A 13,593-nucleotide genomic window follows, 5' to 3' on the forward strand; every position below is an offset into this window, starting at 1 on the left:
TGCCAAAAATTATCAGAAAAAGCTTTTAAAAATTAATACGGAAAAAATGATGTTTCGAATCCTCAGGCCTAAAAGGTGTTCTTAAAATAGTCACTCATTGTCACGAAAAGCTGGAAAGGATCTAAGTATAAAATTAGATTTAATAAATGGAGGACTGGGATTAATAAAGAGACAGAAATATAACACATGCTATGATAAGTATGACAACATATGGTAGTGATAGCTGATAATTAGATCAGAGACTAGTGCAGGATGTAGTCAGCCAGGAAAATCAAGAATCCCTGAGGATACGTCTACACTATAGTGTTATTTCGAAATGTCTTATTTCGAAATAGTTATTTCAAAATGCATTTCGAAATAGTGTTTAGCTATTTCGAAATAGCGCGTCCACACTGAGTGGACTCTGAATCGCATTTAAGGTCAGGAGTTACTTTGTGTGGGTGCTGCCTGAGGCTATCTGAGGTCTGTGCTTAAAGGGACACTCCCCTCTCCCCCGTCCAGACAGCCGGTTCTCAGGTTTTCCTGCTTGCACTCAATGAGGGACAGCAAAACAGTTTTGTCTCTGTGTGCTCTGGTCTCTCTTGGGACACCACAGCACTCTGCAACATGGAGCCAGAGCTGCCCATGGGCACTCTGGTGCTTCTCATGGACACGTTGCCGGGAGCCTGGCTGCACTTTCTGCAGGCTACCATCCAGGAGGTCCATCAGGGGGCTGTCAGGATCCAGGACACCCTGCGCAAGAGTTTCCACTCTGAGGAGCACTAAGAGCCTCCCTGGTCTGCCTCACTGGGGGCTTGTGCCTCATTCCTCCCTCACGTCCTTCCACTTACCCCTCCCTAACCCCCCTTCCTGATCTCAAATAAAATACATGTATTTTCATGGACACAAACTCTCTTTATTTAACAAAACTGGGGTGGGCGGGGAAATGAAACTCTGGTGAGACTGGGGAAAGGAGGCAGGAGAGGGGAGGGGGAAACCTGGGAGCAGGGAGCTGGAAGGGGGAAGCAAGGGGAAAAAGGGGGAGGGGAAGCTCAGGCTCAGGGTTGGGGGTCCCGCCGGACCAACTTGATTGTCTTGCAAACCTGCTCCTGAGTTTGCATATGGCCTTTGGTGGCCAGGCTGGCAGCTATCCTGCCATACACGTCCGAATTCCTCCGTCTAGTGCAGAGATTATGGACATTGGGGGACGTCCCCCACAAACCTGAATAAAGTCCATGATCTCCACCCTGGACCAGGAAGGTGCCTGCCTTTTCTGGACCCTGGCAGGCTCCAGGGAGCTGGCAGACTGCTCCTGGGGAGCGGTGGAGGGCTGGCTGGCACTGGCTGCCTGGCTCATGTTTTGGGGCCACTAGGTCAGGGGCAGAGACTGCTGGCTCTGGGCTGGCAGGCTTGGAGCTGGCACAGGCACTGTGGCCAGAGTCTACCCCTTTAAGGGCTCTGGGGACGGGGGGAGGAAGAGAGAGTGGCCACCTGGAGGCCCCCTATTTCGAAATAGTGTCTACACAGCACTTATTTCAAATTAGCTATTTCGAATTTGGTGTTATTCCTTATAGAACGAGGTTTACCAAATTCAAAATAAGCGCTCTGCTATTTTGATTTAATTTCAAAATAGCAGTTTGGCTGTGTAGATGCTAGTAAAGTTATTTCAGAATAACAGCTGTTATTTCAAAATAACTTTGCTGTGTAGACATACCCTGAGAGATGGGTTTGGACTCAGTTAAAGGGTTATTGAAAGAAATGCATGAGGGATCAATCATGGTTTGAGCTCAGGAAAGGAAAATACAGGGAAGTCTGAGGATAGATATCAAGAGTTTGCACAGCTCACAACTGCCTTAGTAAATGGAAGGTTGTTGTGTAACTTTTACCTAAGACCCTAGGTAACCATTCAACTCTAGTTCTCATACACACACTCACCCCTCAAATGCAATGTGCTGACTTATAATAAGAAAATTGTATAATGTTGTGACCGGGCTTCTGCCCTGTACTGGCCTAAGGCGGCCAGCCCTTGGAGAAGGCTGGGGCTATGGAGAAGGCACTGCAGCAGATCACAGCTAATTAGGGCCCAGCTGAGGATTGTATAAATAAGGGCTCCTGAAAGGAGAACACTTACTCACTCTTAGTCCAGCTGTAGAGCAGGAGGGACCCAGCTGCTAGAGAAGCTAGAGGCTAGCAGAGCAGAGCAGGGGGAAGGCAGGCAGGGATGGGGAGCTTGGGCCAGGCAAACTCCCAGGCTACAGGGCCTGAGGCAAGGCCTAAGGGCACTAGTGCTGCAGGAAAACAGCCAGGGCAGGAGAAGGCAGCAGGTCCACACCCCTTGGCTATGATGAGTGTCTATTTCAGACTGCAGTTTGCCTCTGAGGTAAGAGGCTAGATAGGGCTACTCAACTTTGGAAGCCAGTGGGGGCCACAATGATACTCACAGCACATACCACGGGCTGCAACTTAAGTGTTGTTGCATATGCATGCAAATATATATGCAAATAGCTCTTCACTCTGATGGGCATGAATACAAAGCACTTCCCACAATGCACCTTCTCACTGGGGGCTAAAAATGCCAACACCCTGTATCCATCTGTTCTAGCCAGCCTGTCCACTTGTCATTCAATGCTCACCACTCCCCCTACCCCCACACTCAGGAGATGCCTTGCCGTCGTGGAGCATGTTCCCAGTGGAGGCCATGTTCAAAGGATCCCACCCACAGGCCACGTGGTGAGCCCCGCGTAAACCCAAACCGCACTGCGGGCTGCAAACAAACGGGCTGCGTGTTGAGTAGCCCCGGTCTAGATGATGACTAGCAATGGGGTCACTGAGGCAAGGTGAGTTTAGGGATTTAGGGGGTTCTCTGAGAGGGAGGCAATGTGGCAGGGCAGTACCCAGAGGGGAGGGTGCTACTGCCTGGGAGGGATATGGGTCCTAGCTCAAAGTGGTGATGGAGGGAAAAAAAGGGGGGTAACAGTAGGTGAGACACAGGCCCTCCAGGGCTGAAGAGCAATTCCCAGAGTGACTAGCAGAAGGTGCTGCGGCAGTGAGTCACACTGTGTTACCAATGTTTACAGGGAGAGAGCTCCTGGAGCTGAAATGCTACTGGTCTGCTTAGGCTGATAACAGGGGTAAATGTGTGAAATCAGCCATCATATGAAGGCTGAGTGAAAAGATGTAGGAAGGTTCTGGCACATGCTCAATAACTACTGATACAACATTGCACAAGCCATGAACTTCTTGGTGGAAATGTCCTGAACACAGAAAAATACCTATACAAGAAAAATCTGACAATCCCAGAGAGGAACATTTCATCAACTGGAAAAGTGGGAGGATTCCTGGTCCAGCTTACTTAGTGCCCACACAGTGCATAACTAGCGTTCTTACTCCAAACCAAGCAGCTTACATTTTTGTCTTTTTTTAAAAACACACACACTGTAGCTGTCACTCTCAGTACCTGTGTAACAGCAGATGCTGTCATCTCAGACAGGGTTAAATGGTCATCAAATGAAAGATAGAAGGAACTCATCTTGACAGATAAGGAGTGAATGAGACACTGGGAAAGTACCAGGAAATAGACATCAAGGGAAAACTTTTCTGAGTTCAGCTTAAAGAATTCTTAGTTAAAAAATCCCAGACTGGACAGAATTAGAGATGAAAAGATGAGAGGCAGAGATCCAGTGTTGCCCCTAGTAAAAGATCAAAAGATTCATGGAACTGTAAAATTAAAGTCTAACATGACATTACACTGCAACTCAGCAAATAAATGCAGGTGTGTGTGGCTTTTCTCTCTGAAATCATTTGCTTCAAACTTAGTAGATCATCATCAGTGTAGATCGGGGTGAGCAAGACAGCAACCATGAGCTGGATCTAGCCCACCAAGCCGGATGATCTGGCCCTGCCTCCCCTGCCCCCAGGCCAATCAAGACCTAGGAGCAGGGGAGCGACACACTTCTTGCACTTTCCCACCTTCAGGCCCTAATTGGCCTGGGGGTGGGGAGAACACGTGAAGTCTCCTCCCCCTGCCAGGGGTGCACGACACCAGAGGGAATGGCACACGCCTGGCAGGGTGGGATGGAGTGGGAGTGAGAAACTTCATCTGCTCCCCCGTCCCCAGGCTCTTCCCAGCTGTTGGGATGTGAGGCAAGGTGAGGCACCTTCCAAACTAAGGAGAAAGCCTCCTTCTGTCCCCCTCCTGATGCAGCTGCTATGCTGGTGATGCTTCCCTTTTTCCCCTCTCCTGGTAGGCCTGTGCACATTTGGTCCCCAGAGGGAGTTCGTCTGGAAGGAGAAAAAAAAGAGAAAGAGAAAGAGAGAGAGAGAACAGTTCCCTGAAGTCCTTCTGGGCCCCTCACACCAATCAGTTTTCTTTTTCTTTCTTTCTTTCTGGGGGGAGGGAGCAAAGACTTCACATGCTCCCCTACCTCTAGGCCCTGATTGACCTGGGAATAGGGGGAGTGCGCAGTCTCCTCATGCCACCAGGGATGTGCGGGCACTTAGAGGGAACTGCCAGCTGTTTTGAACAGCTGGCAGTTCTCTCTAGGCACCAAGTGCCCCAGTAGGGCAGGGGCAGAGGGCAAAGACTTCATGCACTCCCCCACCCCCTGGCCAATCAGGGTATGTGAGTGGGGGAACAGTCAAAATCTCCTGGTCCCGCCCCTTCTGCCCAAGGCCCCGCCTCTTCTGGGAAGTGGCCCCCTTTCAAAAATTATTGCCCACCCCTGGTGTAGATGTACCCTGAGAATATCACAAAGCTGCTTTAATTAAGATCAGGGGCCCAGTGCGCATGCTGACAGATAGTCCTGGCCCTAAACAGTTTACAGACTAACTGGAAAAGCAAACATAATGAGTGGGAGAAGTTGCTCAAAAAATCTGTTAAAACTGTTTTCCAGTAGAAAATTTAAGTTTTGACAAAAATATTGCAACAAGTATCTGCTTTCTGCTGAAACTTCAGCTTTTCATCCCAAAAAATCTGAACACCTGATTTCTGAAACATTTTGGCTACATCTTCACTGCGAGTTCTTCTGGCAGAAAATATGCTAATGAGAGACTCATTAGCATAAGTCATGAACTCATTAGCATATTTTCTGCCGTTTCTTTTTGTGCAAGGGGTTTTTGCACAAAAAGAAGCAGTGTGGATGGGGTTTTTTTGCGCAAAAGCCCTGTTTTGCTCAAGATCCTTTTGCCTGCCCCAGATCGGTATAAGGATCTTGCACAAAACGGGGTTTTTGCACTAAAAAAAAGTCCACACTGCTTCTTTTTGTGCAAAAACTCCTTGTGCAAAAAGAAATGGCAGAAAATATGCAAATGATAGTGACTTATGCTAATAAGTCCCTCATTAGCATATTTCCTGCCAAAAAAACTGGCAGTGAAGACGAAGCTTTTGGCTGAAAACAAACAAAATTCTATTGGAAAATACCAATATAGTAGCTCAGACCTTCATTCTCCTTTATGAGCCAGATTCCCCAGCTTGACAATATTTCCCACGGCACATCCTGGGCAGGGACTCCCCAGATGCACTGCTGTGTCTCCACAAAACCATTGTGGGGTATCATGGGACATGTAGTTCATCCAGGAGCCCAGCCCATAGAGGTGAATGAGGTGAGACACCCAAACTACAACTCATGTCAGGCATCAAGGCAATAGTTCCAAATCAAAATATGTAGTTTTAAACCAAAAGTTTTCAGCAGATAAATTATGTTTTTCATACTTGGGCGTAGGGAGGGGCCTGAAAATTTTAGTCTTTGACTATTTTCTAAGAAGTCAACATTTTTCATGGTAGATTTCAACATAAAACATTGTTTTTCCATTTTCCATTGGCCTTTTCCACAGAAAAATAGTTTCCCCAGTTTTGTTACTATCTCCTATATTCAGATAGAAAACTGGAACCCAGAGAGATTCAGGTTATGTCTACACCACAACGTTTTTTTCGGAAAAATGGCTATTTTTCCAAAAAAAAACTTCACTTACATCCCCACCTCAATCGCGTTCTTTTGAAAAAAAATTGAAAGGACGGGTTTTTTCCAAGATTGGTAAACCTCTTTCTATGAGGAAGAAGCCTTTTTCCAAAAGAACGCTTTCCAAAAGGCGTGTGTGAACGGGGACGAGGGAGTTCTTTGAAAGAAGAGGAAAGAGGAAGAAGCACAGGTGCCCTAGTGGCCACTCCGTCCATAGTAATCACAGCTTAAATGTGCAGGAACGGATATAGGGGCAGGGCGAGCGGGGCGGCCACTCCGGGCCCTGCGCTTCAAGAAGCCCCACGCATGTGCCATGTCAAAGGGGAGGTCCTGCGAAATTGTGCTGCCCTGGGCTCCGCAAAATCCTCATCTGCCCCTGTAAATGTGAGAGACCATCCATTCAGTGTGGACGCTATCTTTTGAAAAAGCAGATGGCTTTTTTGATGCACTTTGGCAGTGAGGATGCTCTTTTTCGGAAGAAGTTTTTTCGGAAGATCTCTTCCGGAAAAGCTTCTTCCGAAAGAAGCCTGCAGTCTAGACGTAGCCTAAGTGACTTGCTTACATTTAAACAAGAAATCTGTGGCAGAGCTATGACCTGAAACCAGGACTCCTGATTCAGAGGGAGGGAGAGAGGGAGGAAGGAAGACAGACAGACAGACAGACAGACCATTATTAGGAACTGCAAACAGAAAACCACTTGGTAATTGCACTATCCTTCTTAGCATTAGAGATCACAGTAATTTCAGATAGATAAATCTTTAGTACCTTGTACACTTCAAAGTCAGGTGGCGTAATAAATTTGTCCTAGGGTACTAACAATAGAACCTACAAGATTAATGACCCTTCTCATCCACTAAAGAGAGCAAAGATCCAGAGGGGCAATGTTTTATTAACATGTCTAATATATCTGAGGAACAAATCTACTGTTTTTGTGCCCCATCTCTGCTATGATTCCTGACTATGGTTGATGGAGAATTTAACTGCTCCCCTGGACTCTGGGGGTATGTCTGTGCTATAGTCCCTACAGCACTACAGCTCCTTCCAACCCCTACAGAAGGGGTTTTTCCATCTGATGCAGTTGATTCTCCTCTCTAAAAAGTAGCATTTAGGTGGACAAAATAATTCTTCTGGTGATCTAGCTGTGTTTACACTGGGGGTCAGACTGCCCTGACTATGAAATTCAGGGCTCAAAATGTGCTAGGTTGAGCTAGTTTTTAAATGTAGAACAGGCCTGAATGAACTAGATCCCCCAATCCTTTACAGAATACGAGAGAAATGAGAAGTGTGGGAACTTCAGACTGGTTGACGGGTAATAAAAAGGCAACTCACCCAAACCAGTAAACAGTTTTCATCACATGCTAATTCCTCAGGGCATGTCTATGCTGGGGAGGTATTTCAAAATAACAAGGCAAGCATCCACACTACCAAGCCTGTTGTTTCGAAATAAAGGGAGTTATTATTTTGAAATAATTTATGTTGAAATAATCTGTAGTGTAGACATAGCCTCAGAGTCCTTCTAACCCACTGTTCCTTCTAGCACACTCACTAGGATTGTGGGAAATACATGTACATGTATTATGACTAATGCTTTGGCACGGTTTTATTTTATCTGTTCAATTGAAAGTTTCTAGGCATACTATGGCAAAAACTGATAATCAGATTATCAGTTATGAAAATTGTTTTTCTGCCTCTCTACTTTATTTTATTCCTTCTACTAATACTCTGTATTTCAATTCCCATTCAATGACCCTAATGTGTTTGTTCAAATAATAATAAGGTAGGCCCTGGAAAGCACTGTTCTTCCCCTTTAACAAATGGGGAAACAGAAATCCATAGAAGAGAAATGAAACAGGGGTCTGTTTTGGGGCCAGTTCTGTTCAATATCTTTATCAATGATTTAGATGATGGCATAGAGAGTACGCTTATTAACATTGCTGATGATACAGAGCTGGGAGGGGTTGCAACTGCTTTGGAGAATAGGGTCATAATTCAAAAAGATCTGGACAAATGGTCTGAGGTAAATAGGATGAAGTTTAATAAGGACAAATGCAGAGTACACCACTTAGGAAGGAACAATCAGTTTCACACATACAGAACGGGAAGTGATTGTCTAGGAAGGAATACTGCTGAAAGGGATTTTGGGGACATAGTGGACCACAAACAAAATATGAGTCAACAGTGTGACACTGTTGCGAAAAAAACAAACATGATTCTGGGATGCATTAACAGGAGTGTTGTGAGCAATACACGAGAAGTCATTCTTCCACTCTACACTGCACTGATTAGGCCTCAGTTGGAGTATTGTGTCCAGTTCTGGGCACCGCATTTCAAGAAAGATGTGAAGAAATTGGAGAAGGTTCAGACAAGAGTAACAAGAATGATTAAAAGTCTAGAAAACATGAGCTGTGAGGTAAGGCTGACAGAATTGAGCTTGTTTAGTTTGGAAAAGAGAAAACTGAGAGAGGACATGATAGTATCTAAAAGGGTGTTATAAGGAGGAGGGAGAAAAATTGTTCTCCTTGGCCTCTGATGATAGGACAAGAAGCAATGGGCTTAAACTGCCACAAGGGAGCTTTAGATTGGACATTAGGAAAAACTTTTTAACGGTCAGGGTGTTTAAACCCTGGAATAAATTAGGGAGGTTGTGGAAACATCACCATTGGAGATATTTAAGAACGGGTTAGACAGACATCTACCAGGGATGATAGAAATCATGCTTGGTCCTGCCATGAGGACAGGGGACTGGACTTCATGATCTCTCGAGGTCCCTTCCAGTTCTAGTATCCTATGATTCTATGACTTGCCCATATGCAAATGGCAAAGTAGCAACAGAGCTGAGTGTAGAAATTAGATCTCCTAAACTCCAGCCCTGTATTTTAACCACTGAATGTGCTTCCTTTATTGCTCTTTCTTTCCTTTTTCTTTAACTTCAGGACAACATTTACAGCAGAAAGCCACATAGCTGCATCAGTGCACCCCCAATGGAACAGTTAATTGAATCTCGAATAAAGTGTTCCTTTTATCTGTTTAAGTGTGTAGTTGCTTGCCTTTTCTCCCTGGTTGGTATATATCACAGCTGTATTTTTTATATTCATAATTACTTTTACATCAAAATCAATGCAGTATTTTGGCCTGTGGAGAGTGCTTACCATTCAGGAGGCATTTGAATTTATATGGCATACTTTTATTGATCGTGAACTGAAAATATGATCAAGTTTCTGCCCTCGCTTGTTTGCCAATATCAGTGTTAGAGAACTATCAGATGTAGGAGTCTAAGTAATTTGTCTATAAACAAAGCCCTGTGGCTCTCAGAGGATCACAGCATTATGGAAGTGGTTCATCTTGGAGCAACATAAAGTTTGGCTCTGTTCTTAAAGAGAACAACTATTCATCCTCAGTAAATTTGACAAGGGAAAAACTCACATTTTCTCATCATCTTAGCCCATAGCACACTGGCATTTTGCAGACTGCCTGCTGTATGAATGCTGAGGAGGACAGAGATAAATAACATGTCCACTACTTTCTAAATGGCTACTGTTGTACAGGATTTCAGGAGCAGAAAAGAAATTGAATTCCAGACATTTTCTTGTTAGATAGGGCTGAAGCTCCAATTTTCTAGTCTGTTTCCTCCTGCTTGTGGTTAATGGAGTTGAGAATAAGCCTACATATTCTCATATTTTTAAAAAGATTTTCAGATTTAAAATATGTACTATATATTAAATATAGAGTTAAAATTCAGGGATTTCAATATTATTTTTCTTTTATTTTTATTAGATATTGATCTTATATGAACTCACAACAAAAGTGTGCTCATCTAAAGCTCTGGGCATACCTCATATACGTTTAAACATTTAGTAAATAAAGGCACTACAAAACATGAACCATCCATCACAGCAGCATTTATTTTTCTTCACACTCTAAGGCCACATCTACATTGCATAGTTAAGTGAATTTGTTATGTCAACAATCATAAGCTGCTATAATTACATCAGCTGTGCATGTCCGCACAATGCTCCTTGTGTCAATGGAGTATGTCCACATTGGTGCGTTTTCACTGGTGTTGCACTCTGGGGCTACGTCTAGACTGCAAGCCTCTTTCGAAAGAGGCTTTTTCGAAAAATACTTTTGAAAAAGCCTCTTGAAAAAGAGCGTCTAGACTGCAAGCAGTACTTTCGAAAAAGCAAGCCGCTTTTTCGAAAGAGAGCACCCAGGCAGTCTGGATGCTCTCTTTCGAAAAAGCCCTGTTTGCATTCAAGAACGCCTTTTTTCGAAAGAGCACTTTCAAAAAAAGGCATTCTTCCTCGTGAAATGAGGAGTACCGCCGTCGAAAGAAAAGCCGCGTTCTTTCAATTTAATTTCGAAAGAACGTGGCTGTAGTCTAGACGCAGGTGAAATTTTTTCGAAAAAAGGCGATTTTTTTTCGAAAAAACCCTGCAGTCTAGACACAGCCTGGGTAGCTATCTCATTGTGCAATACACCACCCTCTGCAATGGGAAGATCTGGGAATGCATCATAGTGCATCATGGGGGCGTGCTCACTATACCATGATGCAGTTCTTTCCATCCCATCATATATGGGCTTCCAACTTCATTTCATGATGTTTTGGAACAGCCCCTGTTAAATGCATGCCCACCATCTCTGCCTGAAAGTGTGGATCCTGAACTGCTGGCCAGTCTGGTGATGAGTGTTATGAACATAACGAGGCTGGTCCTGCAGCACTTCATGAGCTGAAAGAAAAAGTGAGGCAGGGTAGGAGGTTTGGGGGAAGGAGTGGAGTGCAGGTCAAGTGCCTCCTTGGAACTGAAGAAGTCAGTGCCTAAGTCTTGTGGAAAGTGTGGATCCTCATGATCCAGCACACTAAACAGGGATTACTTCCAGGAGACTATGTTGCAGCTGAGGCATAGTCCAGACAGTCAACCCTGGTTAACATGACTTAAGACGGACAGTAAGCACAGAACAGTGGGTTAGGACAGGCAGCAGTTGAGCGTTTGTTGGCCGCTGCTTAGTCCATTACAAACTGTGCTCCAAATGGAGTGTTCAAACATTAAAGAAAACCTGAACCAAATCCCACTGCAAAAATGGATCAGACTCAGCACACAATCATGCTAAGAACAAAACTTCTAAATCGATTGGAGTGCTTATCAAACCTCTATTGCTCTTGTAATAGAATCAATACTCTTTTACTATTTAGAAGGGCTTCCAAATTGAGTAACATCCCCAATAGCTTCTCTCAAATTTCTAGTCACTACAAGAGAGTGGGAAGCACTTCTAATCACAATCATGAACTCACAAAAGATTTAATCCCTGACAATAGGACTCAAGTGATCACTGAATACTATCATGCCTCTGACATTTGTTTATTCTGGTTTGCTCTCAAAAAGTGGACAATCTGTAACCCTAGCAAGGATGAGGTGGAGACTCCTCTCTCTGTTAAATTGTTCCAAACTCTTACAATCTGCTTACAATTCACCCAGTAATCACTAACACACAGAGCTATGCCAGTACCTTTATTAGCATGGGTACAATCTCAGTGTTAGCACAAAGAGCAATCGGTCAGTGGGAATATAACATAAATCCACAAATGTCTAAACATAACTCTAGCTCCCTCAGATGCAGGAACCTCTTCCCCTTTGCACTGGCTGATTTTTACATATGGACCACTCACTTACACTGCTCTCTGAGGGTATGTCTACACTACCCCCCTAGTTCAAACTAGGGGGGTAGTGTAGACATACCCTGAGTCTGCTCCCTACCGTTCACACTGCTGGCCTGTCATGTCCCTGCAGTCACAGCACAAGCACTTTCCTGCAGTCCTCCCAGACCATTCCAGGCAACCTCTTAATCTGTTGAGAGGAGACCTGGTAGCAGAAAATAAGGGTTGCATTTCCTGACAAGGTTCTAGATAACCAAGCATCAAGGAGAAGGGTGGAGATGCAGTTTCTATCATCTGCCAAACTACTGACCAATCAGGGATTTGAGGGGTAAGCCCTCAGTCATACCAGTGGTACTGAGTTGTACAGTAGGGGCTCTGCAAATTGCCTCTCTTGAATACCTCTCCTCAGGAATGCCTTATCTCAGCTTAACCTTTCCTTCTGCCCAGGGCTCTTCTAGATGCAATCATGGATCCTGTCTGCAATGCCTTGACAACTTTCTGTATCACCACTATGCTTCCCATTAATGAGTAGCATCACTGGAACAAAGAACTTGGAATAATGCAGTCAATAACTGAGCTCCTCTCTGCACCACTGTATTGGGCAGAAAGAAGTACCTCTTTTTCAATCTGTGAGAGCACTAGGTTCCTTGGTCTCCAAGGGTATGTTTACACTACAGCACTAATTCGAACTAACTTAGTTCGAATTAGTTAATTCGAACTAAGCTAATTCGAATTAGCGCATCTAGACTTAAAAACTAGTTCGAATTAGTGTTTTGCTAATTCGAACTAGCATGTCCACACTGAGTGGACCCTGAACTGAGGTTAAGGATGGCCGGAAGCAGTGCCAGCAGGGCATCAGATTAGGATTTAGAGTGTGGAGCTGCTGCCTCAGGCTAGCCGAGGGCTGTGCTTAAAGGGACCCGACCCCCACCCCGGACAGACAGTTCTCAGGGGTTCCCCGCCTGCAAAGCAGTCCTGGCTTGGAGTGCCCTGAGTGCCCACACTCGGAACATCACAGCACTCGGCCATCAGCCCGGCTGCACTTGCCGCAGGCTGCCATCTGGAGGGGGGTCAATCAAGGGGCTTCAGGAGAGTTTCCACCCCGAGGAGCCCGCAGAGCCAGCCCAGTCCTCCCCATAGGGGGCTCGTACCCCATTCCTCCCTCACCTCCTTCCACTTACCCTTCCCTAGCCCCCCTTCCTGATGTACAAAATAAAGGACACGTGTTCAAAAATACAAACTCTCTTTATTGAACAAAACTGGGGGAGACTGGGAAAAGGAGGTGGGAGAAGGGAAGACAGAGGGTGGGAGAGGGGAGGGCAACTAAAATGATCAGGGGTTTGGAACAGGTCCCATATGAAGAGAGGCTAAAGAGACTGTGACTTCTCAGCTTAGAAAAGAGGAGACTGAGGGGGGATATGATAGCGGTCTATAAAAGCATGAGTGGTGTGGAGAGGGTGCATAAAGAAAAGTTCTTCATTAGTTCCCATAATAGAAGCACTAAAGGACACCAAATGAAATGAATGGGTAGCAGGCGTCAAACTAACAACAGAAGATTCTTCTTCAAAAAGCAAATAATCAACCTGTGGAACTCCTTGCTGCAGGAGGCTGTGAAGGCTACAACTAGAACAGAGTTTAAAGAGAAGTGAGATAAAGTCATGGAGGTTGGGTCCATGGAGTTCTATTAGCCAGGGGGTAGGAGTGGTGTCCCTGGCCTCTGTTTGTGGAAGGCTGGAGATGGATGGCATGAGACAAATGGCTTGGTCATTGTCTTCGGTCCATCCCCTCCAGGGTCCCTAGTGTTGGCCGCTGTCGGCAGACAAGCTACTGGGCTAGATGGACCTTTGGTCTGACCCACTACGGCCATTCTAAGCTCAGGGCTCAGGGTCGGGGGTCTCAGTGGACCACCTTGATTTTCATATCAATCTGCTCCTGGGTGGCCAGGCTGGCAGCTATCCTGCCCTAGACGGCCACTTTCCTATGCCTAGTGTGGAGGTCGTGGAT

The sequence above is a fragment of the Pelodiscus sinensis genome, chromosome 3 (genome assembly GCF_052426305.1).
Source record: "Pelodiscus sinensis isolate ZL-2025 chromosome 3, ASM5242630v1, whole genome shotgun sequence".
Taxonomy (NCBI): Eukaryota; Metazoa; Chordata; order Testudines; family Trionychidae; genus Pelodiscus; species Pelodiscus sinensis.